The sequence below is a fragment of the Lynx rufus genome, unplaced genomic scaffold (assembly GCF_022079265.1).
Source record: "Lynx rufus isolate CCGP_SWC_20201006 ecotype Redwood Valley unplaced genomic scaffold, mLynRuf1.p SCAF_23, whole genome shotgun sequence".
Lineage (NCBI taxonomy): Eukaryota > Metazoa > Chordata > Mammalia > Carnivora > Felidae > Lynx > Lynx rufus.
Window position 1 is genome coordinate 11,621,482 of NW_025814838.1, and position 25,529 is coordinate 11,647,010.

Genomic DNA, 25,529 nt, shown 5'->3' on the forward strand with positions numbered 1-25,529 from the left:
CGAGCCCCGCGTCGGGCTCTGTGCTGACAGCTCAGAGCCTGGAGCCTGTTTCGGATGCTGTGTCTCCCTCTCTCTCTGACCCTCCCCTGTTCATGCTCTGTCTCTCTCTGTCTCAAAAATAAACATTAAAAAAAAATGCAGCAAGTACAATCAACTGATCTCCGACAAAGGAGCAAAGGCAAAACGACACAAAGACAGTCCCTTCAACACATGGTGCTAGAACAAACAAGTGGACATGAAAAAAATATGGGTCTACACACAGACCTTCACAAAAATTAACTCAAAATGGATCATAGATCTAAAAGTACAATGCAAAACCATAAAACCTGTAGAGGATAACCTAGCTGACCTTGGGATGGTGATGCCTCTTTATATACAACACCAAAGACATGATCAGTGAAAAAAATAATTGATAAGCTGGACTTCGTGAAAATTCAAAAATGCTCTGAGAAAAGCAAGCCGCAGACTGGGAGAAAATATTACAAAAGATGTATTTGATGGACTGTCATCTAAGATATACAAAGAACTATTAAAATTCAACAATAAGAAAACAAACTACCGCTTTTTTAAAAGGGCCAAAGACCTTGACAGACACCTCACCAAAAAAGACATATAGATGCCCCACAGCACACAGCATCAAGGAAAATACAAATTAAAGTAACAATGAGATATTATACACACCAATTACAATGACCAAAATCTGGAACACTGACAACAGCAAATTCTGGCTGCTGGATATGGAGCAAAAGGAATGTTCATTCTGTGTTGATGGGAATGCAAAATGGTACGGCCACTTTGGAAGACAGTCTAGTGGTTTCCTTTTTTTTTTTTTTTTTTTTTAAGTATAATTAACATACATTGTTTTATTACTTGCAGGTGTATATACTACGTTGCTCCAACAATTCTCTGCATCACTCAATGCTCACCGTGGTACATGTAGCCACCATCCATCACCATACAATGCTATTACAATATTACTGACTTTACTGTCTACATTGTACTTTTCATCTCCATGATTTGCTTATTTTATAACTGGAAGTTTGTACCTCTTAATCTCCTTTATCTATTTCACCCATCCTCACACCCACCCACCCCCAATTTGTTCTCTGTATCTAAGACTCTGGTTGTTGTTGTTGATTTGTTCATTTGTTTTGTTTTTTAGATTCCACATGAGTGAAATCATATGTTATTTGTCTTGCTCTGTCTCACTTATTTCACTTACCATAACATCCTGTAGGTCTTGTCGCAAATGACAAGATTTCATTCTTTTTAACAGATGAGTAATATTCCATTGTATATGCCACATCTTCATTATCCATTCTTCTGTGGATGGACACTTGGGTTGCTTTCATATTTTGGCTATTGTAAATAATTCTGGTGGTTTCTAACAAAACTAAACTTACTCTTACCATATGATCCAGCCATCTAGTTCTTTGGTATTTACTCAAAGGACTTAAAAAGTTAAATCCGCACAAAAATGTGCACAAAGATGTTTACAGCAGCTTTTCCTATAATTGCCGAAACTTAGAAACAACCAAGATGTCCTTCCGTAGGTGAATGAATAAATAACCTGTGGTATATCCAGACAATGGAATGCTATTAAGCACTAAAAATCAATGAGCTATTAAGCCATGAAAAAACATGGAGGAATCTTAAATGCATATTACTAAAATGAAAGAAGCCAATCTGAAAAGGCTACATACTGTGTGATTGCAACTATATGACATTCTGGAAAAGGCAAAACTATGAAAAGGACCAAAAGATCCATAGTTGTCCGGTGGGGGGGGCGGGGGGGGCGGGGGGCGTCGATGAGAAGGGTGAACAGACAGACCAGAGAGGACATTTGGGGCAGTGAAAATACTCTGTATGATATTATAATGATAAATACATGTCATTATAAATTTACCCTAACCCATAGAATGTACAATACCAACAGTGAACTCCAAGGTAAACTACAGACTTTGGGTGACTGTGACATAGTTTCATCCTTGGTAACCAATGTACCACTGTGGTGAGTGATGTTGATAATGACAAAGGCTAGACATGTGTGGGAGTAGAGGAAAAAGAGAAAATCTCTGTGTCTTCCTCTCAACTTTGCTGTGAACCTAAAACTGCTCTTAAAAAAAATCTTAAAACTAGCAAACTCCAGATTCCCTGATTTCATCTTGCTCACAGTCCTGCTCCACTAGGTAGTGTGGAAAACACTAAACATGTCAATTGTTTACATCTGCAACTTAGGAAGTTTCAGTCTTGAGTGGGCTCACACTTTTTAGGAGAAATATTCAATCAAAGATGAAGGCCAAACTCTACATTAGGACTGTTTCTCTTTTCCACAAGATGTCACACGCATGTAGGAAAAAATATATGCATTCTCAGAGGAAGAGAAGAAGGAAGTCTCAGGTCACTGGACACCCTTGGGGCTGGTCCCTGCAACAATTTGACTGGACTGGTCTGTCCCCGGTATCTCCAGAAAGGATGGCGGGTCTCTCTTGATGTTGGAGTTACCATACTGGGACCTACTTCTCCTTCTGGCCACTTGCCTCTTAATTCAAAGTCCCTGCCTTCTGAGACCTCCTTGCTCTAACCCCAGGTGGTCCACAGTCTCTCTCGGGCATCTCCACACCACCCTGCAAACCTCTGGACACAGGCTGCAGGGAACTCATGCCACATTTCTCCCTCACTGTTTTTCTACCAAATTAAAAAGCCACGGCTGTAACAATATTCACTCTGCACTGGAGGAAATCAGAAGCATGAGCCACCATGTTCTGAAAGGCCCCCAGACTTATCTTCCTGTCTCTAACACTATCTCCCATGTGTCCATCGCGGAGTGGGCGCTGGAGACACACACGCCCTTCTCCTTGCCGCTGGCTCTGCCACTGCTCTGGGACCAGAGGGGCTTCCCCCGGCACTTCCACCAAGCAGAACACACGCCCTGTCCTGAGACTGCTCTCAGCCGGCCAGGCTCGTACCTTGGTGCACAAAAATGCCTTTTAGAATTTAGAAAGAAAGGACAAACAAATGCACAAAAACCTTTCTCTCTTCATAAAATTTTGCTTCAAAGATTATCTTCTTGCTAGTTACTGGGGAAAAATAAGTAAGTCATCTTTGAGATTCAAGGTTGAATCATCACCTCTTTGTTCCATTCCGTGTGGCTCTCTCCTTCTCTGGAGCAATCAGCTATGGCTAAGCTTTCATAACCCGAGGAATGCCGTGAGGAACAAACCTGGCTTCTAAGGGAATAATTAATCACCAAGGAGTATTTCAAAAACACTACACCCATCATAATTTGGTGTGTGTAGGTATATGTGTATGTGCTGCGTGCATATTTCTACGTAAGTGCCAACATGTTCTACAACCAGGGGTGTGCAAACCATGGCCTGCAGGCCAAATCCAGCTGCCTCCAGTTTCTTGTATTGCCAACATGTCAAAAATTATTTTTACATTTGTTAATGGTTGGCGGGTGGGGGAAAAACAACAGAAGAAGAATATTTTGTGACGTACAAAAAATTATGAAATTCAAATTTCAGTATGCGTAATGTGTAATTGGAACACACGCCTGGTCCTTTATGTAATGTCTCTGGCTGTTTTCACATGACACGAGCAGAGACCATACAAACCACAGAGCCTACGAAGGTTACTATCCAGCCTTTTAAGAAAAACTTTGCCAACCCCTTTTCCATACCATTCGCTTACTCCGTTTTTTCATCTTGAACATATCTTGATAATCATCCTATATTGAAGGGAATGAATTCCATATCAAATATGAATTCCACCCATACATTGGATCTACTTAATTCCTTTTTTAAATGTTTATTTATTTACTTTTGAGAAAGAGACAGAGAGAAAGAGAGAGGCTGTGCATGAGCAGGGGAGGGGCAGAGAGAGAGAGGGAGACATAGAATCCAAAGCTGGCTCCAGGCTCTGAGCTGTCAGTGCAGAGCCTGATGCGGGGCTCAAACTCATATCATGACCTGAGCTGAAGTCAGACGCTTAACTGACTGAGCCACCAAGGTGCCCCTGCTTCATTCTTTTTGGAGGCTTTTCCCAGAATTTTCCTGTTACCAATACTGCCACAGGGAACATCCTTGGACTTTGGCTTTCTGTATATAATATGCCACACCTGTCTCCATATTCCTCTCCCTCCAAGACCATGAGCACCCCCTAAAAAAGGCAACCTTTTCTACTTCTGGTCCCAGAGTAAAACTAAATAAAAACATTAATTGGTTGATCACAACACATCTGGTTCTAAATGTAAGATGAAAACAGACTTGGCACTCTCACCAGAAGGTGAACGTGGTTCAGACAAAGGGATTTCAACTTCTGCAAATCCACGTCCTGTAGTAAGGAGATCTATCTTCCACACCATTCTTTGTATGCATAAATGTCTGCTCTGCCTCCCTGTTTCTTAGCAATTTGACTTATGTTTAGCAGCCATACCCCAAGATAGCATATTCCTCTGTGACAAGATTTAATTAAACTTCCAGCAAAATAATTAGCAAGGCTATCTTAAAAGACTGTTTTAAAATACCAGAGTGATACCAAGGAGCAAATAGAGTTAACACTGTCATCAGAGATCAAAGCCATCCAAAGACGTGACTGAAAATTTAACCTCCAGCAGCCGACTAATGAAGAAGTACACACTGGAGCAGTTGTGATATCCTCCCTCTCGGGTCCCATCAACAAATTCATTTGACATGGAAAATTTCCCAGAGGAAGCTTAAAAATGGTAAATTTCCATTAATTACATAGCAAAGAATGTTCTCCTCATAATTTATGATCCATTAGGAAACTTTGGGGGAAGCTATAATGTCCTCTTATTATACAGACTATCCTTTACCTGGGGAGTCCGATGCAAAAGCTCAGGAAGGAAGGAGGGAGACACTTGGTAAAACTATCTTGACCGTGACGGGTGGAGACGACTATCTTGGCAATGAGTCCTGTGGTGAAGTGACAGTGGGGGCGGTGATGGAATGAGGACATTCAACAAACCCAGCTAAAAATTCAGAACCTGCTACATTCTACCGGGATTCTTAGGGGAGAACGGGGAAAGGTCAGGGGATATGAAGTCAGGAGACTTAGGTGTGAGCTTCTGTCCTACCGCTTGGTCACTCTGCGGTCACAAGAAAGTCTTTTGTCATCTTTAAGCCTCACTGTTCACCTGTACAATGGGTATCTGACTCTCCTCCTTACCTATTTTTCACAGTTGTGGGAATACTAGGAGATGTTGTTAATACTCAGTTTGATGTGGGAAAAGTGATTCTATCAGAATCCCATTCTTACTTATCTTTTTCACTGTCTTCCACGAACAGATCTACCCCAAGAGATCTAAAAGTAGAATAACAGGGTTGCCTGGGCGGCTCAGTTGGTTGGATGTCCGACTCTTGATTTTGGCTCAGGTCACGATCTCACAGTTAGTGGGTTCGAGCCTCACATCAGAATCTACATGGACAACGTGGAGCCTGCTTGGGATTCTGTCTCTTTCTCTCTCTCTGTCCCTCTCCCTTGTGCTCTTTGCATCTTTTTCAAAAATACAAAATAAAAATAAATTTTAAAAAACTTTATAAAGTAGAATAACACAGGTCAGATTCTGTTTATTTTGCAATTAACACAGGTTATGTGGGAACTCTTTTTTCTCTTTTTTGGGTCCAGAGTGGAAGAGTGTGCCTTATTTTTATCTCTCCATGTTGGGAATATGCATACAAAGGTTTATTTACTCTTTGGAGATGTAGGGTGAACTACTTTCCAAATGGTAGTGACCAATTATTGCTCTTGTGCATTTCTTAAGTAATCAGAAAACCCTGATTATTATTATCCCAGACAAGAAATATTAATGCCCAATATTTAAGCACCCATCATATGCCAAGCATGGCACTAAGTGCCTTTGAAGCTTGTGCAATGATTACCCCCATTTCATGAATGAGGAAGGTGAGGGTATAGGTATCTTTCTAGGTCTGCAACTTTTGAGAAATTTCCTCTGCCTCTCACATCTTCATGTCTCTCCAGGCCCCTCGAAATCACCACCACCCTTCTAGCCAGTGTCAGCCTCACCATTAGTCAGAGGTCACCAGATCCTGCACCTCCATTCCTCATCTTCCAAATCGCAGGGACACGCAACTTAATGAGCGTTTCAACAGTTCAATGGACCAGTGCATGTAATGGACCTAGCCTGCTGCCCAAAGCCCAGTGACTGGTTAGTAAATGGTGGCTGCAACACAGCCTGGTGGGTTCAACACAGGGGCTCAGGGGTCCAAGCTCTTGGCTCCAACCCTGCCTCCTCCATTTATAAAAAGGGACACCTCACCCAACATGCCTCATTTCTCCAAGACCCAATTTCATCTCGGGGATAATAATACCTCCCCTCATTGGGTTGTTGTGAGCATTAAATGAATTGCATACATATAGTGTGCTTGGGACGCTGTCTGGCCCCATAAACATTCCATACTACAACTCCCACTACTGTTGTTATTTCCTGACAATGCAAAGCTTCTATTAAGTGAGTTCTTCTCTGTCTCCCCACCCCTCCCCTGCACTCGCCCCCATGCTGTGCTCAAGCCAGATAAACCAAATTAACCTTAGGAAATTTATTACCTTTAAATCTTGATTGCACACACGCCCCCTCCCCTGACAAGACTCTCTCATCTTCTCAATTCCTCTGTTAATTCTTCTGCTGATTATTTCTCTTAAATAGGGTTAGATCGTGTTCCCCCAAAAAGCTCAGTAGAGAAAATAAGAGATGAGGGAAAAACCTGTTTTGGCCATTAACTATGTGTCTCAAGCTGCTAGCAACCTCGGTGGGGGCTCTGGTCGACTCCCCTCACCTCCCATCTGCACTGGAGTCTCCCTTAATTTTAACGGAAACAGGAGCGGGTCAACCCACCACAGTCTGTGACCTGGCCCGCAAAACAAGCCCCTGATCATGGCACCTTAAGTTCAGAGAACTTGGAAGAAACACTCGCCCATAGCTTCTGTGGTCCAGCTCTCAGGATTTGTCTCAGAATGATGCGCATATTCAAGACCACATCCTCCAATGCTCTGGCCCATTGGGGAGTGATTTGCATTCAGGGAGGAAAGGCTAATATTCTAGTCTTAGCAATTATTGAAACACATGCAGTCAGTGCTCTAATAAATTATCTTAACCCAATTACTAAAAACATTGCAAAACATTACTGTGCATCGAAGACCGTTCTGCCCAGGAATCTTTATTGGCAGGGTAATTAAAAACGTACTAGCTATGGCTTCTGCTCAAATATTTGGGGATGTTTCGTGCCATTTGAATTAGCTCTGTCGGACTCCGGGGAAAAAGACCTGCCTGCTCCTTGCTTTATCCAATCCCCCTTTCCTCATTCCTCCCTTTTGGAGCCACTCACCGCTGGGGTCTCATTCTCTCATTAATGCCGCCTACAAGTTCCTCCCCATCCTATTCCGTGTTACAGGAGAAAAGACTTATTATACAGGCTCAGTCCTCTCTCCTCCTTCCCTTCCTTTTCTGTTCAAAGCAAAAGATTTTTGTTAGCTGTCATGTACTGGAGACCTACTATGTGCCAGAAACGTGCAGCCTATCAGAATAAATCCTAAAGCAGCATTGCAAGGAACGGTGTTCTCATTTCCAAATATGAGAACATTTAAGAATTACAAAAACTAAGTGAACTCCCAGAGTTCACGAAGCTGACAAGTGGCAAAGCCAGGATCAAACTTAGATCTGCTGGTTCCAAGGTTTTTCTCATTCTCCAACAAGGTACAGATCAACAGCTTACATGTGCCAGGCAGTGGGAAAAAGTGCACAAAGTCAGGCAGAGTCCCCACCCTCTGTATGCATCCAGCCATTGTCATCAGTCAGGACACATTAATTATGCTGAAGTAACAAGCAAACCCCAAATCTCAACGGGATGTGTAACAAACTGCTTTCTCATTCATGCCACATGTCCGCGGGGGTTGCCTGAGCCCACAGCAGGTCATATGTCCTCATCTGACTTTTGAGTAGACAAGGAAACATAATCCTAGCAAAGGACTGGAAAGTTGGAAGTATGTGGTAAACAGCTCTAATGACAATGTCCGCTCCCGCCAGACCGAGAGGAGGGATGCCATTTTCAGAACAGCAACTCGGAGCTCTGTAGCGGATTTACAATCAAGCTGTGACACTGGCCGAGGTCCCCGGCACTGTACTTACAGACCCGACATTCATCTCCAGCAGCATCTCTATCAGACCGCAGGGATCCCAGGCATCAAACCCGGCCACAATCACAGGGCCACGCAACACTCACTCCCTCGTAATCAGGCTCATCTTCCCATCCGGCAATGTGCACCAGGCAGCTGGACTCATGAGCCAGGTTCTAAGGCTGCAAACGAAGCCAGCCCACAACCAGAGCATGGAGGCGGCCGGGGCCTACTGAATTGACGTTTGAGAATCTCTAAAAAGTTCTGAGCGTTTTAATCAAACAAGCACAAAGAGGCAGTTCCTCAACATCACTGATGACGCCATTTGGCACGGCCTCTCCTTTCACCATGAGACAGGTTCTGGGCTGAACTGCGTGCTGAAAAGAACACGTGAATGGCCCCATTGTCCAGATGAAGACACAGGAGCAGGAGATTAAGCATTCACAAAGTGGCACAGGAGGCTTTGAACCCGTGTCTTTCTGACCTTGAGCACACAGCAGCCTGGAGCAGTTACAGCCTCAGTCGGAAGCACCACAGCAGAGACGGTGACTCCACGGCCCCCAAATCTAAGGGGCCTGAAGCTGTGGCTAACTGGCACTAGAGATAAACAAAATGGCCCACAGTCCAAGCCAGAAACAGTTGAACTCAAATCAAATCCAAATCCACCAGCATTTAATGTGAGAAGAAAAACTAGTTTTTAAGCATCTACAATGCGCCAGAACACCACACAAGCCCAGGCCATCATTTCCATAGTGTGCATGACCCAGGCGTAAGGCATCATCTCATTTAATCTTCCCAGTATCATCAATACACTGGGTATTTTATGGACAAGAAATCTGAGTCTCAGGGCACCCGGGTGGCTCAGTTGGTTAAATGTCCGACTTCGGCTCAGGTCATGATCTCATGGTTCGTGAGTTCAAGACTTGCATTGGGCTCTTTGCTGTCAGCACAGAGCCTGCTTGAGTTTCTCCCTCTCTCTCTCTCTCTCTCTCTCTCTCTCCTCTCCCTGCCCCTTCCCCACTTGCTCTCTCTCAAAATAAATAAACTTTTTTTAAAAAAAGGAAATGTGAGTCTCAGAGAGGATGAGTAACTTGCCCAATGCCACACAGCTTATAGGAGACAAAGTTCACACAAGAATCCTATGCTGCCTGACTTGATACTTTCTGCTCCCAGGGGGAGGTCAAGGATTCTCCTTACACACACACGATGCACACAAACATGGGTTTTCATGATTGTCTTAGAAATACCACAGCATCAGCTGGGAACGGGTTTGGATTCCTCCCCTAAACTGAACTGTGCCTCATTGGAAACCAAGCCCATTAACTTGTCAGGTGATAGCAACACCACCAGCAGCAATACTTGTAGGAAAGAGGAGGACGACGAGGGGGAGAAAGAAGAGAAAGAAGAACCATCATACTCCCTCCACCACCTTCAATTAAGAATTTCATAAGTACCAGCATGTTTTATGTAATTTACAAGCACCATTAAATCATTAAATCTTTATGGAAAGCCCTAGACGGTAAAAGCCCCAAATGGTACTCCTTACCATTTATGGGAGTACTATCACTCCCATTTTATAGGCAAGGAGACTGACACAGAATGATCAGGCATCCTTCCCAAGGTCAGCCAAAAGAAGACCCAAATCTGTATGCCAAGTCCATTCTCTCTCTTTCTTTGTGTGTGTGTGTGTGTGTGTGTGTGTGTGTGTGAGAGAGAGAGAGAGAGAGAGAGCGAGCGCGAGCAGGGGAGAGGAGTAGAAGAAGAGGGAGAAAGAATCCCTGACTTGGGGCTGGATCCCATGACCCCAGGATCATGACCTGAGTCAAGATCAAGAGTCAGACGCTCAACCAACTGAGCCACCCAAGTCCATTCTCTTAACCAGCTATTCCATCTGCCTCTGATGAAAAGCAGAATGGATTGGGCTTGAGGAGTGAGGGACATAATGCAGCTTCCTGTTGGGGGAGGCGTGGGGAAGCACACAGCAGGCCTGGTTTCTTTCCAAAGGGAAGTGTCTTTCAAGGGTCTGCTTTATAGGCTCCCCACCCTCCTCTTGGTACCCTACCCAGACTTCCTTTCTGGTGGATGCTTCCCTCCCCCAGCTTCTCTGAAAAATGGCTGATGGCGGGTCACAGCTGCACACCCCCCACTCCAGGGAACTGCTTCTTCATCCCCTTGCATGGAGGCAGGGCCCACGCTTCCTCCTGAGGGTGCTCCCCAAATAAGTCACTTGCCCAAGAATCCCTGCCTCAGGTTCTGCGTCTGCAGCACCCAACCAGACACCCCACTCCTCCTGCTCCCCAACTCTGCCTCTGCTCACGTGAGGTTCTGGTACTTATATAAGCTTCTGCTTCTCACACCCAGGAGTGGGAGAGCAGGGAGAAGGTGAAGCGAGGGACTCTGCAATCCGGGGTTGCCGGGAGGCACAAAGCCAAGCAGCTGAGAGAGGGCAGCCAACTCAGCCTCGCTGGCAGTGCCCAGCCGCCCCCAGGCCAGCCTGCCCTCGGCCTCGTGCACTTTGGGTGATTAAGAACAGATGGCCCGGCGCCTCCGCCAAGCCCCATTAACTCCTTAATGCTGCTCTTCTGGAGGCCGGATGGTCGGCTGAAAAAGCCAGCTTTGGAGGTCATCTGATTAAATGAGGCCCGGCACAGAGGGTTGCCCAGTCTCCCTTCCCAGGCTGGCAGCTGCCCCCGCTGCTTCATCAGACCTGCCATTCGTGACCAGATGGGCTGGGAAAGGGGCCTGGGTGTGCTTAATGGCGGAAATGTGCTCAGCGCAAGGAGCGCTGGCGGAGGAGTCAGGGGACGATCACCGCCCTGCGGCCGCGGACAGGTCACTCAATCCAGGTCCCACCTTGATCACCCGCCAAATGGCATGAGTCATAATAACTATAATAACAACACAACAAGAATAAGTTTACCAATGTTCTAATGGCAACTATTATCCCTTCGGTGACGATGATCAGTTCTATCATTCTAGTGGTGATGAAAATACTGCGCCAAACACTTCACATGTGATCTCTTCTTCCATCCCCGCAACTGCCCTTTGGGATGGCATCTCTTCTTTTTTAGCTTTAATCTTTGTTTTGTTTTTGTTTTTTATTTATTCTGAGAGAGAGAAGGAGAGAGAGTGTGTGGGGTGGAGGGACAGAGAGAGAGGGAGAGACACAGAATCCCAGGCAGGCTCCGTGCTGTCAGACCAGAGCAGCTCGATCTCACCAACCATGACATCATGACCCGAGCTGAAATCAGGAGTTGGATGCTTAACCACTTAACTGAGGGAGCCACTCAGAAGCCCCAGGAGGGTACCTCTTCTGATCTCCATTTTACCCATGGAAAAAAAACAGAGGTTCAGAGAGACTAAGTAAAATGCCAAGTTCACTTGCCTGGCAACCACTGGAGGGAGGAATTGAGCCCAGGTAGGACTGACTCCAGAGCCCCTGCTCCTTACCACCATGCTACAATGCCCCACGCCACCTACCTGGCAGGACATCCAAACCTCAGAGGAAAAGAAAAAACCCACAAAAAAGTACTGAGGCACGCCAAAGGATCCTTGATCCCTCCCTCCAAATTAATTAATTAGTTAATTAATTAATTTTAAAAGGACCCTATTACTAATTCAGTCCATTCTTCACCAGATTATTTTCTCAGACCTAGAAATCCAAGGCTTCTCCCAGAAACTCCAGGTTCTTTGTAATGCTTCTACCTAGAACAAGGGAAAGGTAACACATGTACATCTACATGCTTTGGATAAAGAGGAGGCTCTAAGAAGGTGGCTACGCCCTTGATCAATGAGAGAACCCAAGAAACATATATACTAGTGTTTCATCTGAGAACACTGGGCATGTCAGATGGCCTACCAGGGAGCACAACATGGATGAGGGATATGGGATTCAGGGAGAATCAAGGGAGCACCAAGCAAGGGGGCACACACTCCTTGCATACACGCTGTTGGGGAAGCTCACGCAAGTGCGGTTTGGTGCCTGATTTGGGCCCTTGATGGGAAAGACCTCAAAAAAACGGTTAATTCTAGTATCTAGTATTGAAATTAAAAAAATAATTTAAAGTTTGAGATTTAAATATGGTGGAAAGTGTGCTATCTCCTGCTCTGGGTGATTGTTGCATGAGTGTATTCAGTTTGTGAAAAATCCCTGAGCCGCTCACTTAGGTAAATATGTTTTTGTGACTGCGTATTATACTTCAATGAAGAGGTTTTTAAACAAAGGAAAACCATCTCTAATGAAAAACAGAAAGTGCTTTGGAAAACCCAAACTCCTACCCAAGGCTGCTCTTCTTTTTGTGCTGTAAACAGTCCCCACCCCCTCACCCCGCCTTACCCACAGAACTGGTTCCTTATCTTAAAACAAATGGGCCCTCAGTTCACTGGACACCTGCTTGTGTTGGCCTCCCCACTGGCATGGGAATGGTCCCCAGTGCAGCCCACCTCTGGAAGCTTCTGGAAGCATCTTTCAGGCAAGCCTTTATTATTCCTTATTCTCCAAAGGCCTTAAAATGCCAGGTGTCCTCCTCCCCTCTCCCCCATCCACTCCTTGAAGCCAGAGACTATGACACAGTTGAAGAGCTTGGGGGAGACTCTCACCTGGGCAAACACAGCTTGTGGCCAAAAATGCTGAATGCAGAGATGGCCCTGGTGGACCTTCTCCTTAGCCTCCTCCTCATCCGGCTCATCTCCTCTGTCTCACTACATACCTTTACTTCTACTTCTGGTTTTCTAGTTCCAAGTGAGTCTTCTAATTCTCATTGTTCCCCACCTCCCCCAATTTCACACCGCTGTCTCCTCCAGTCCTCCCCAGTCGTTCAAGCAAAAATCTTAGAACCACCCTTGGCTCCTCCTGTTCCCTCACCCCTCACTTCTGGAATCCAGCTGCTCTACCCCACCTCTACTGTCATCACCTTCCAGGTCACCGGGATGACTGTGCTCTCATTCACCCTTCTTTCAAACTACCTCCTACCCAACACCTGGGTGAGCTGTTCACCTGTAAATCAGATTAGGTCGATTCCCCTCTCTGAACCTCCAAGGGTCTTCCCATCTCACCTAGAGCAAAACCCAATATACTGTCATGGTTAGGGGCCTATGCAAGGTGACATCTGCTCGATGGTCTCCAGAGTGGTTCCTCGCTTAGCCCCAACCCAGGGGCCAACTTCCATTTCCCAACCACTAACCTCATCCTTAACACAAGTCTTTCATGCATGCTGTTCCCTCAACTAGGACACTTTCTCCTCGATTTTTCCCATAGCTGGTGGCTTCCTATCCTTCAGGTCTCAAAGAAAGGTCACCTCCTCAGAGAGGCTATCCCTGACCACCCATCTAAATTGCCCCCTCTCAGGGTGCATGGGTGGCTCAGTGGGTGAAGGGAACGACTCTTGATTTCAGCTCAGGTCATGATCTCATGGTTCGTGGGATCAAGCCTGCATAAGGCTCTGCACTGACAGCGTGGAGCCTGCGTGGGATTCTCTCTCTCTCTCTCTCTCTCTCTCTCTCTCTCTCTCTCCCTCTCTCTCTCCCTCCCTCCCTCTCCCTCTCTCTCTGTCTCTCACCCACATGTGCTCTCTCTCTCTCTCTCTCTCTCTCTCTCTCTCTCTGAAAATAAATAAATATTAAAAGAAAAGAAGGAGTGCCCGGGTGGCTCAGTCAGTTAGGCATCCGACTCTTGATTTTGGCTCAGATCATGATCTCACAGTTCGTGGGATAGAGCCTCATGTTGGCATCTGGCCTGTCAGTGCGGAGCATAATTGGGATTCTCTCCTTCCTTTTTCTCTGCTCCCCCCCCTGCGCTCTCTCTCTCTAAATAAAAAAATAAACATTTTTTTTTTAAAAAAAGGAAAAAATAGGGTGCCTGGGAGGCTTAGTTGGTTGAGCACTGACTTTGGCTCAGGTCGTGATCTCACAGTTCCCTGTGAGGTTCCAGCCCCTCGTTGGGCTCTGTGCTGACAGCACAGAGCCTGCTTTGGATTCTGTGTCTCCCTCTCTTTGCCCCTCCCCCTCTCATTCCCTCTCTCTCTTTCAAAAATAAACATTAAAAATTTTTAAAACAGAAAATAAATCACATTACTACAAAAAATAATAATAAATAAATTGTCCCCCCCCCCCGCCTTATTCTCCATCACACCATCGTGTTTAGTCTCATTTGCATACCGTCTGTCCTACACTCAAACCCGAGGGACCATGGTACCAGAGACCCTGTCTGTCTTGTTCTGTCACAAGCCCCCAGCACCTGGCACACAGTCAGGACACAACGAATGAGTATGCCTGGTGCATCCCCAGCGTTACTCACCTAGGCTGCCTACCACAGACGTGCCCACCTCTGGCCCGTTCCCTGCCTGGTGTCCCAATGAAGAGATAAATGGGACATGACATAGTGGCTCCAGATTCTCCTGATATGTTTCTGCTCCCTTTACCTAGCTCCTTGCACTCCGATTTCCAAAAACAACAAAAAAAGCAAGGCTGACGTGGGCCTGCCTCGCACCTTCCCAAGTACCAGTGGTCACCCAGGCTGACCTGCATTCCCCACTCAACTAAGTAAGTAGTTGAGGCAGCCAAATAAAATGAAAGAGCAAAAAAGTCTGGACTCTGGAGCTGGAAGGACCCTGGGTCAAATTCTAGCTATTTGCCCTCATACTAAACCTCCTACCTCAGTTTCCCCTTCTGTAAAAGAATAATCAACCTATCTGCCACAAAGCAGCATGTGGCGTGAGGGACTCCTTTAGCAGTAAACAATGACATGGGGTCCACGTACAAAGTGTTTAGTGTAGTTGATGACACAAAGCATGTACCAAATGTTATCTATAATGAAGAGTAGTATCTCTGGGAACCCTGCAGAACTCAGTTTATAATTTCTTTCCTCGGAGAAGAATCCCCTGCCCCCTCACCCTCTCAGTCTGACATAGATGCTCCCCACAAACACAGCTCTCAAACCCAGGGTCTAGTGGGAACCCTATCTCATTCAGAGTAAAAGCTAATTCCTCTACAAAGACTACACATAACTGACCCCATCAGTTCTTGGACCCTATGCACTCCATTCTCCCCATTTTTGCCCTCTGCTCCAGACACCCCGGCCACCATGTTGTTCTTCAAACTTTCTCAGTTACTCTCCGACCTTGCCTACTATCCCCTCAGCCTAGGACACACTTCACCCCAGCTATTTGCACGGTTCCCACCCTCCTCTCCTTCAGGAACTTGATCAAAACTCCATGAGGTTTTCCGTGGCTATTGCGATAGGCTGAACGAGGCTCCTCAAAGATGCCCACATCCTAATCCCTGAGCCTTACGTGGCAAAAGGACCTTTGCAGATGCCATTAAGGAGCTTGGGCTGGATTATCTAGGTGGCCCCAATGTCACCACAAGGGTCTTCATAAGAGACAGGCAAGAGGGTCAGGGTCAGAGAGGGACACTTCTTCATGGAGGAAGGGGTCATGAGCCAAGGAATGCAGGTGGCCTTCAGAAGCTAGAAAAGGCAAGAAAATGAACTCTCCCCCAGTGTCTCCAGGAAAGACGCAGGCCTGCTGACCCATTTCCAACTTTTAACCTCCAGAAACATAATGTAATGCACTGTTGTTATTTTAAGCCACTAAATTTATGGTAATTTATTTCAGCGACAATAGAAAACTAATACAGCTACCTGATCTAAAATTATATTCTCCACCAAATGTGCACATATATGCACGTACTTGCACAAACTGCACACACACACACACACGCATGCATGGGGGCACACAAAACACATACACTCCTTACCCCTTTTCCTTGATTGAAAGTTTTCTCCACACCACTCACCATCTGACAGACAAATAACACGTAAGAAAAACATGGTGCGTATTTCCCACATACGCATAGACACAGACAGAAATAAATGTACAATGAAAATAGCGATTTTCATCTGTTTTGGTCACTGCTATATTCGTTGCACCTGGAAACAGGCCTGGCATTACTGAGTGGAGAGATGCTCACTAAATTTGCTGACTGCAAGCCTTCTTCATCTTGGCACTTACAGATCCTGTTCTTATCAGTTACGTGAAAGCTCTCTCACCCCTCGACTTGTAGCCACTGGGGGCAGAGGCCCGTCTCCCTTGGTCACTGCTACAAGATTCCATCACTAGCACGGTACGTCATCCCCCCACCCCCAGACGATCCCCACCAACGTGTGCTGAACGAATGTGATACCATGTTCTGTACCTCTGAGCCCCCACATTCTCAGAATTCCAACTTGTCAAGAGCCCTCACATTTTATTTGATTGCTAATATGTCTAATTCCCAGTTCACTGAAGGAAAAAAAAAAAAAAAGGCTGTAATTTACAAAGCAAATCTGCCCAGCAGAAATACTCATCTTCAGAAGACAGTTGGATGCAATCATTTGTTAAAAAGGGAAAAAAGAAGGAAATGTGTCCAGATCCTCAGCCTTTCCAGTTGTATTGTTTGCAAACCTTTTGAAAGCAGTTTGAGGCCAAGGCTAATCATTTTGCCTCAAGGGGCTCATTTCCTGAGGCTGGTGGTACTTTTCAATACTTTTGTCACTGAGGAAGGAACACAGCAGGCAGGAAAACGGAGATTCTGGCCAAAGTCCTTCTGTGGGAAAGGATGTATGAAAATCCAGTCAATTCCACCTGGCTTGCTAATTAGAATTCCAGGAGTAAAGGGGCCACGTGTCCCTTTGAAATCGTCAGAACAGTCAGATGAACAGGACTATCCCTGAGAGAGAATGTGCAAGGATGTATTTAAATTATATTATTTTCACTTTAAATAACCAGGTAGGAAGAATTAGTGAGCAGAATTAAATTAGGCAGGTGGGGGCAATCGGTACATATTAGTTGCCTTTGCTCTTTTCTTTTCTTGTCGCAGATTTATCTTATCATGCCACCTTGTAAAGGATTCTTCCTGGCCAGTTCCCACACCCATCTGCAGGTTCCTAAAAGGCAAGGACTGCCTGTAGCTTTTCGGTGCACTTCCTGGCAGCCGTTACAGTGCCTGACAAATACGAGACCCTATGCTGATGGGTTAAATAGATGAGCAGATGAGTGGATGGATGAAGAGATGCTGAAGCCAGGAATGAGTGCGCCTGGGTCCCCACTTGCCTGGCAACCATCATTCAGGGCACATGTGTAATCGATAGCGTCAGTCACCCACCCTAGAGATTCTGCTATTCAGTCTATCTCACGTGGAACCCAGGAATATGTTCTGGAACTTTTCCCCTAGGTAGCTCTGCTCCTCAGGAAAGCTCAGCAAACACATGCTGCATCCACCTGTTCAATCCATCTTCACCTAAAATGTCCTTGGGTCATGTTTCCACCTGCAGCGGACCAAGTTTCTCACATTCAATAGGGGGAGCGAGCCCTTTCCACTTGGAGCCACTCCTTTTTCCCTCCCGGTTGCCACTCAACCGCTCCAGTCACAGCCTCGTATTTCTGTTCTCACTCTCTTCACTGAAGCATTTGGAAGTTTCCAATGTTAAGACAGAGACAGTGGAGCCCAAGGGGGTCTGCATGCTGCCTGACATCCATGCAGTGACCAGACTCGATTCTCTGGAAGACCTCGCATCTAAGAGCAGGGCTTTCGGGGCGCCTGGGTGGCGCAGTCGGTTAAGCGTCCGACTTCAGCCAGGTCACGATCTCGCGGTCCGTGAGTTCGAGCCCCACGTCAGGCTCTGGGCTGATGGCTCGGAGCCTGGAGCCTGTTTCTGATTCTGTGTCTCCCTCTCTCTCTGCCCCTCCCCCGTTCATGCTCTGTCTCTCTCTGTCCCAAAAATAAATAAACGTTGAAAAAAAAAAAAATTTAAGAGCAGGGCTTCCTAGCTCAGGTTCCCGTGCACACAGAGTATACACCAACTTGGGAAATGGGGGTGATCAGAGTGTGTGTTTACTTTATGTTACTACCCAGGTCTCTCCATTCAAAAATAAGGCTTACACAGTGGCTTTCAACCTGTGCTCTGAGGAGCCTTTCGGGACCAACCAGTCTCCAGGACTCTCTACTCCTCCCACCGGGGCACCATCTTGTTGGTCTAGGTTCCACAGAGGACCTTCCCCAAAACATGTGATTCAAACAAACGGTTCCATGGATAGAAAAGGCCAGAAGCCAATGGACAATGTTGACTTTTCTCCCTCAAGGCCCCATTAGAACAAAAGGGAATTGGCCTTTTAGGACACTGAGAAGCCAGACCTAAGGATTATAACTCCCACTCATGCTGGGATAACAGATAAACCTGTACATTAACTATTATCAATTCTTTGAAATAGAAGAAACCTCAGAGGAAATTAATACGTCCTGTATTCACGGTCTATTGCTGCTTAATAAATTGCCCCAAACCTTAGCGCCAAAAAACAATGTTTATTGTCTTGGTTTCTGTGGGCCAGGCATCCAAACACAGCTTAGCTGGGTTCTTTAACTCAGTCTCTGACAAGGCTCTAGTCGAGATGTTGGCCAGCACTGTAGCCATCTAGGGCTGACCGGGGAGGGCTCCACTTCCTAGATCACTCACATGGCTGTCACTGACGTGTTCCTCAGTGCAGCTGGACTGCGGGCCTCACCTCCTCGCTAGCTGTTGGCCAGAGCCGTTGCCACGTGGGCTCCCCATCAGACTGTTCGCACACGACAAGGCAACCGGCTTCAAAGCAGGGAGCAAGGGAGAAAGAGAGTACAATCCAGACGGAGACAACCTAACCTTTGTGTAACCTGACCTGGGAGATGCCATGCCACCCCTTCTCTGGTGATCTATTTATCGGAAGCCAGCTTATACTCAGGAGGAAGGCATTACCCAAAGGCATGAATATCAGGAGGTGGGGACCCTTGGGAGCTATTTTTGAAGCTGCCCCTCCACCTCCTAAAGCACCCCCATCAGGTCACCTAGTCAAATGCAATGCGTGTGATATGGTCAGACAGACCCAGGTTCAAATCTTGGGTCTGCCACTTTCTATTACTACTATTACTGATAATGAGAATAAACATGATGACTGCTGCCCTCTACTACTTATTGGGCACTTTGCAGACCTTCCCAAGACTCATTTATTTTGTCCTCACAACATGCCTTCGAGAAAGGGCTTTTATGACACCCAATGCACAGGTGAGAAAACTAGGGCTCAAGAGAGTTGAGCATCTTGCCCGAGGTCTCAAAGCAAGTAAGAGAAGCAGCCAAATTCCAGCCTCTGTGCCTCTGATGCCGTGACCCCAAGGCTAGCTCCACGTGCTAGCTTCACTCCTCTGACTGCTTCCATGTCACAACGCCACTAACACTGAGCAGCAAGGGCCAGTAGAGAGGAGTAAATAAACTAATAAAGAATGGCACAGAGTTACCTATAAAGGATGGTATTTTGTTTCACAAACATCTGCTGAGCACTTTATCTGTGCCAGGCACTGTGCCAATTCAGGCTTTACTTACGCAATTTGTTCAGGGCTCATGCCAACCCCATGAGGGAGGCAGCAGTAAATGCTTACGCTGACTTATTAAAGCTTGACTGTTTTGAGAACTCTATAAAGTTGGAGGACTCGCTGAGCCCTCGACATGACCCTAGGAGGCAGGCACTTGAGGCAGACGCTGGGGCTGGGGGGTGGGGGGCCCTCACTTGTATCACTGCAGGGTACACAAGCCAATTCCCAGCGTCTGGCACCTGCTTCTCTGCCAGGGCTTTCTTGGGCTGCCAAAGCTTGCTTTGCCCTTCCACGGGACATACTCTGCTGTTCCTCCCGTGGGAACATCATTCCACACATGACTAATACCCCAGCTCACTCATCCTTCCGGGGGGGTGGGTAACTCTGAGCTGTGGGTTATGCAGTGTCGACCAGAGTCACCTAGAGTGATTTCTGGGCTGCCTCAGTGGCAACTGACTGAATAATACACGCTTTCTGGCTGCATTCCCTTCCCTGTCTCACTTCCCTACTCCCCGACCTATGTTCTCTGAACCTTTGAGATAAATTACATGTAGTCAAATCTCTGTCTCTGTGTCTGCTTCTGAGGGAACTCAAAATAGCACAATACTAGTGTTAGCCTCATTTTCTTTTTTTTTTTTTAACATTTATTTATTTTTTTGAGACGGAGAGAGACAGAGCACGAATGGGGGAGGGTCAGAGAGAGAGGGAGACACCGAATCCGAAACAAGCTCCAGGCTCCGAGCTTTCGGCACAGAGCCCAACACGGGGCTCGAACTCACCGACCGCAAGATCATGACCTGAACTGAAGTCAGTCGCTCAACCGACTGAGCCACCCAGGCGCCCCAGCCTCATTTTCAGATAAGAAGACAGAGGCACAGAGAGTTTAAGTAACTTGCCCAAGGTCACACAGGTCACACAGCTGGGAAGTGATGGAGTTAGGATTCAAACCCAGGCAGCCTGGCTCTTCATGTTATGCAGCATCATTAAGTTTTTCCTTCTGACTAAACTGGGTAAAAAGAGTCGAAAGAGTTGCCTTATCACACCAAGGATAAACTGACACCAAAGCACTGGGTAACCAGTGGCCAGGTGTGCACACGGTTTCACGTACCTCTGCAAAGCCCAGCTCCATTCCTTAAGGAAAATGTCAGCTCCCCAACACAGCCAGCTGTGATCCCACTGAAAGATGTGATTACGGAAGCCATGCTAATGGTGTGATCACGTAGCAAGGATTTCTGGTGGGCTTGTAAACCTAAAACCGTAATTGCCAAAGAGAACTCATCCCCCACAAATCAAGCCCCTCTGTATTGACAATTACATCCGGTGTTGCACGGAATTTAATGCCTAAATAATGAAGTCAAAGAACAATGCTGGAGACTGAGCATTTGAATATACTTGATTGATTCATTTCTCGCTCCCATTTAATAACCCACTTAGTCGGTGACGGTTAAGTGCAGCAGACTTAGAAAGAACATAACACACCAGAGAGAAAACATTTCACAGATTAATAACTGGATGTGGGTACAAGCTGATGCTCCCCTAATAGAGGCACAAAAATAGGTTATCGTCAAAAATCTGGATTTAATGTTCCAAAATGGGGATTCGTGCTTTGCTTTTATACGGTTCCATACTTATCACCACAGGCTAATGAAACATAAATCAGAAATCAGGAGCTAATAAATGCAATTCTGGGGGAGTATTTTTTTTTAATTTAATACCTTCCAAGATCATGATCTTTGTTCAAGATCTTTAATGTTCAAATTATAATGTGTGAATATTAAGCATATTCGATTATGATTGAACTCTCCAAAAGGCTAATTTATGAACCCTGCAGCCTAACACGTGGGCACCATTTAAAGGAGGATGTGGCCACAGTTCATTTATACTGATTTCTCCAGTATCGAGAGAAACACTCTTAAACTGCCTGTACGAATAAAGTCACGCGCATATGTATCTGGCTGGTTTGTTTGATTTGTGCAGAGGGATATACAATTAAATGATATTGACTCAGTGTTTAAAGCAATTTTGGCAGGAATTTTGCTTTGGGGAACATTCTCATAAGTTTCTTACTTGTTGGGGTGAAGGAGAGAGGTGGTCAGCTAAAGGAAGGGTGCTTCCCCCGCTTGAGACAGTGACAAAAGGGGCTTCCGCTCCAACCAGAAATCTCTTTCTGAAATAATTTTATGATGTCTGTGGGAAAATATTTTCCCCCACTGAATTCGGTTTTAATGTCAGTTAAACAGTGTCCCCATCCCTTTAATTCATTATGACATTTACTCTCATTTGCCCTGTTTATCATGGGATGGGCAAACCACTAGGTAATGAGAAGTGCCTCATGTCACTCCAGGTGTCCAGCCAGCCCAGAAGGACAGACTACTTACACTGCAGGGAACTGGAGGGAGGAGAGCGAAAGTGTTTCCTGTGTGCTAGGAAACACTCTGTCCTGGGAACATCTGGATCCATTCATTCTTCAGGTTACTGTCTTTTGCCATAACATTTTATTTTTTTAATTTGCTGCCAAAGAGTATCTACGATACTGATTTGGTAAAAATGAAACATGAAGTTAGAACTCATAAGTTAGGATAAGATTGGGTAAAATATAACGCAGAGACTTACATCTCAAGACCATACACATTTATTCCAAAGAAGTCATTTGATTCTGAGCCCCCTGGAAGTCAAGGTATAAAGGGAAACCCTGCCCTTAAATGATTCCCCGGGGAATGCAGACATTTTTTTCCCCCTGGCCCTTGAACAAGTGCTACCACTAACTCACAAAGTGTCTCTGAAAGAACTAATAACGTCATTCCCACATCCTACCCTCCATACGCACACTGCACACTGCTCCCATGGATAGGCTCCTCTTACTGAGCACAGAGTGTGTTTATGCTGTTTAGCAACAAATTTACCCCTGTATGGGTAGAAGCAGCTCTGTGGGCGGATGCCGGCAAGCTGACTGTGCCTAATGCAAGGGAGAAGGCACCCCTTCCTGCAGGAAGATGGAGCCAAAGAAGGGAATACAATTTGGCAAGCAAATTCTGTCTTGACATCAGCTTCCACTATTCCTTTGGCTGGACTATGCACAAGGACGTGGACTTAATTCTAACACTTTTTTCATACAGGGCTTCCAAAGGAACCACAGAGAGACAGGACAGACAAAATTCTCAATAAAAGGAATAATCTTGGGTTCCCTGAAGCAGTGTCTCAGCCTTTGATGAAAGCCAAGAACAGTGCCTAAGGGAAATTTAAGGACAACAATTCTACTGGGGCCAAGATAATGTGGCCCTAAAATCCCCAGGTGTCTATTTCAGAACGATCTTGGAGGGGAGACAGACTGAGTGGGCTTCAGCCAGTCTTCAAAGCACCACCTCTCTCAGTAAGTTCAGAATACTTCAGAAGAGATCAGAGAAATTAATAAACCATTCCGCTCAATCATGGTGCTAGATGAGCCATTAAAAGAACAACATCCAGCCCAGAAGTAGACCTTCCAGGACCTCTGAGAGATTCCTATGCTAGGCCAAGAAGGGCAGAATGGAGAGAAGGCTGAGATACTAAGACGATTCCTACCTTCTGTCTTTTATTTCATTAAGCCCCCTTTCCCTTCCTTAATTTCTGTCTTGGGGGGCTTGATTTAGTAAGCCATTTGCGTGGGTTTAAGAGCACAGACACAGGCTATAAATAATGAAGGCAGCCAGGAAATCATTCAGTTATATAGAGGGAAGGATAGTAGATTAAAGAGGAGTGCCAGAATGAAGGCCCTTCAGTCCTGGAGAAGAAAAAGAAGGGAAGAAGGGAGCTGGGAATGGACTGAAGCCCTGGAACTTGCCATTTTGAAGCAATCCTCTGTAACCCTCTGACAGTGAAAAGACAACCAACACAAGTTGGCATAGAGGACTCTTATGTTTTCCACAAACATCCTGTCACTCAGTGGGAAGCTTCCTTGTTCCTGCAAATGTCCCTCAAAAGAGAGTCTCTCTCTAGAAAAAATCATTGGGAACACTCCCATCTTGAGGGGAGGAGTCTGTTGTTGAAATAATTTATGCTGGCCATCCAGGAAGCAGTATGCAAATTTCAACTGTTCTGATTGGACAGAGTCGGGCAAGATGCCAACCAATGCCCAGTCATTAGGGTTTAACCCTTCCATTCCTGTTTTCACTGTCAGTCTGGGACCAAGAACAAATTCACCTTCAGACTCTCAACTCACTAAGCTTGCAGGGAAGGTTTCACCACTGACTAGTGGTACTTGAGCTATAGAAAGCCAGCCAGTATAATGTAAGACCAGGCAGAAATTCCTCCCCCGGTTCCCAGTTTTGTTCATGACCTCTCATATTACGGTCAACATCTGGAATGAACAACTAATAATTGCAGCAATACCCTGAGGGGTTTACGCCTATTTACATAGAAATAGTTCTGACCAGAGGTGGCCACCAGCAATGGTTAATTTAATTTACTATCCCTTGGCAAAAGAATAGTCATTGGTTTTCCAGCACTTTTAACCTTGCTAGACCCTTGGGAAATAAAAATTAGATTGAGAGAAAATTACCAGTGGTGGAGAACAGTATAAAAGTGACAGTAACATATATAAACCTCCGGCAGGAGTGGAATAAAGTGGCATATTATTGTTCACTGGCTTCCAAAGTTCAATATTTCTTGTGTGATTTACACTTCCACCTTTGTCTCGCCCCCTGGAGTAATTCTGGCCACTCCGGGCAGCCTCTCCCAAGATGCACATCCTTGTTACTGTCAGAGAAGGGACAGATTACCTGGCTAAGTAGGGAGAGATGTTTGGACAAAGAGCCATGAGAAAATGGGGCTTCACAAATAAGAGTTTAAAGAGATGCCTGGAATGAAGCGGCTGAATGTCTGGGATGGCTAAGGCTGACATTCCAGCTTTCTGTACAGAATTCTGTGATCATGTTCTGTGTGACAGCTCAGCTCTGATTGGGGGTTCTGGCCAATGCTGCCCTCTCAGCCTCACTGCTCACCATTCCATGAAATCTCCTGTATTCACACTCACACCTACACCACAGTTGTTTCTCTTTCCTGAACCTTTACTCATGCGATATTCTCTGCCTGGACCACCCTTCTTCCCCTTCTCTATTTTCCTGGTCTAGCTCCTCATTGCCTTTCAAAACTCAGCCCAGGCATCACCTCCTCAAGAACACTTTCCCTGATTACCTCCAGGCTCGGTGAGTGCCACTTCCAGTATTATCCTTTGGAACTTGCCACTTCCATTATTTGCATTTATCTCTTTATGTCTTTCTATCTCACCTCACAAAATGAGACTACTGCGACCTCCCAGAGAACAGAAAATTTAAGTCCACAGAGAGAGGTCAGGGTTCAAAACAGGAGACAGAGGCACAGGTTAGGAAACTCCTGACATCTCCAACTGGATAGATTTCCTATTATAGGCTTCTCCTTCATTGCACATACCACAATTTCATCCTTATTTATTTGTGTGATTATCTGACTAATTTATACACACACACACACACACACACACACGCACACACACACACACAAGACTGTAAAGACAGTCATTGTGTCTACCTTTCTTTCCCATATTTCTCACATCTAACACAGTGCCTAGCAAAAAGATGGTGCCCTATAAATGTGTATAATTATTCAACTAATTAATTAATAAATAGATCAGGGAGAGAAAAAGCAGAAATAAGGTCATAAATGGGCCCGAATTCCAAAGTTCATTTGTATGCGTCTGCATGGGACAAGAATAAGAACACTATATGGAGCTGATACATACTGAGCTCACTTCCAAGGAAATTACATCCAAGCCAGGAAGGGTCTGATTCAGAGACTTATGTATAAACAAATATTGAAATCACCATGGAATTTCTTTTCCCCCATAGGACCCAAGGCCCCTAATTTATTGAGTATAAACAGACTTAACTGCTGAAGTTGTCTGGAATCCACTAACACCCTCATTTTACATGTAATGAAGTGGAGCCAGATCTTATCCACCTACCTACTGGAATGATAAACTCATG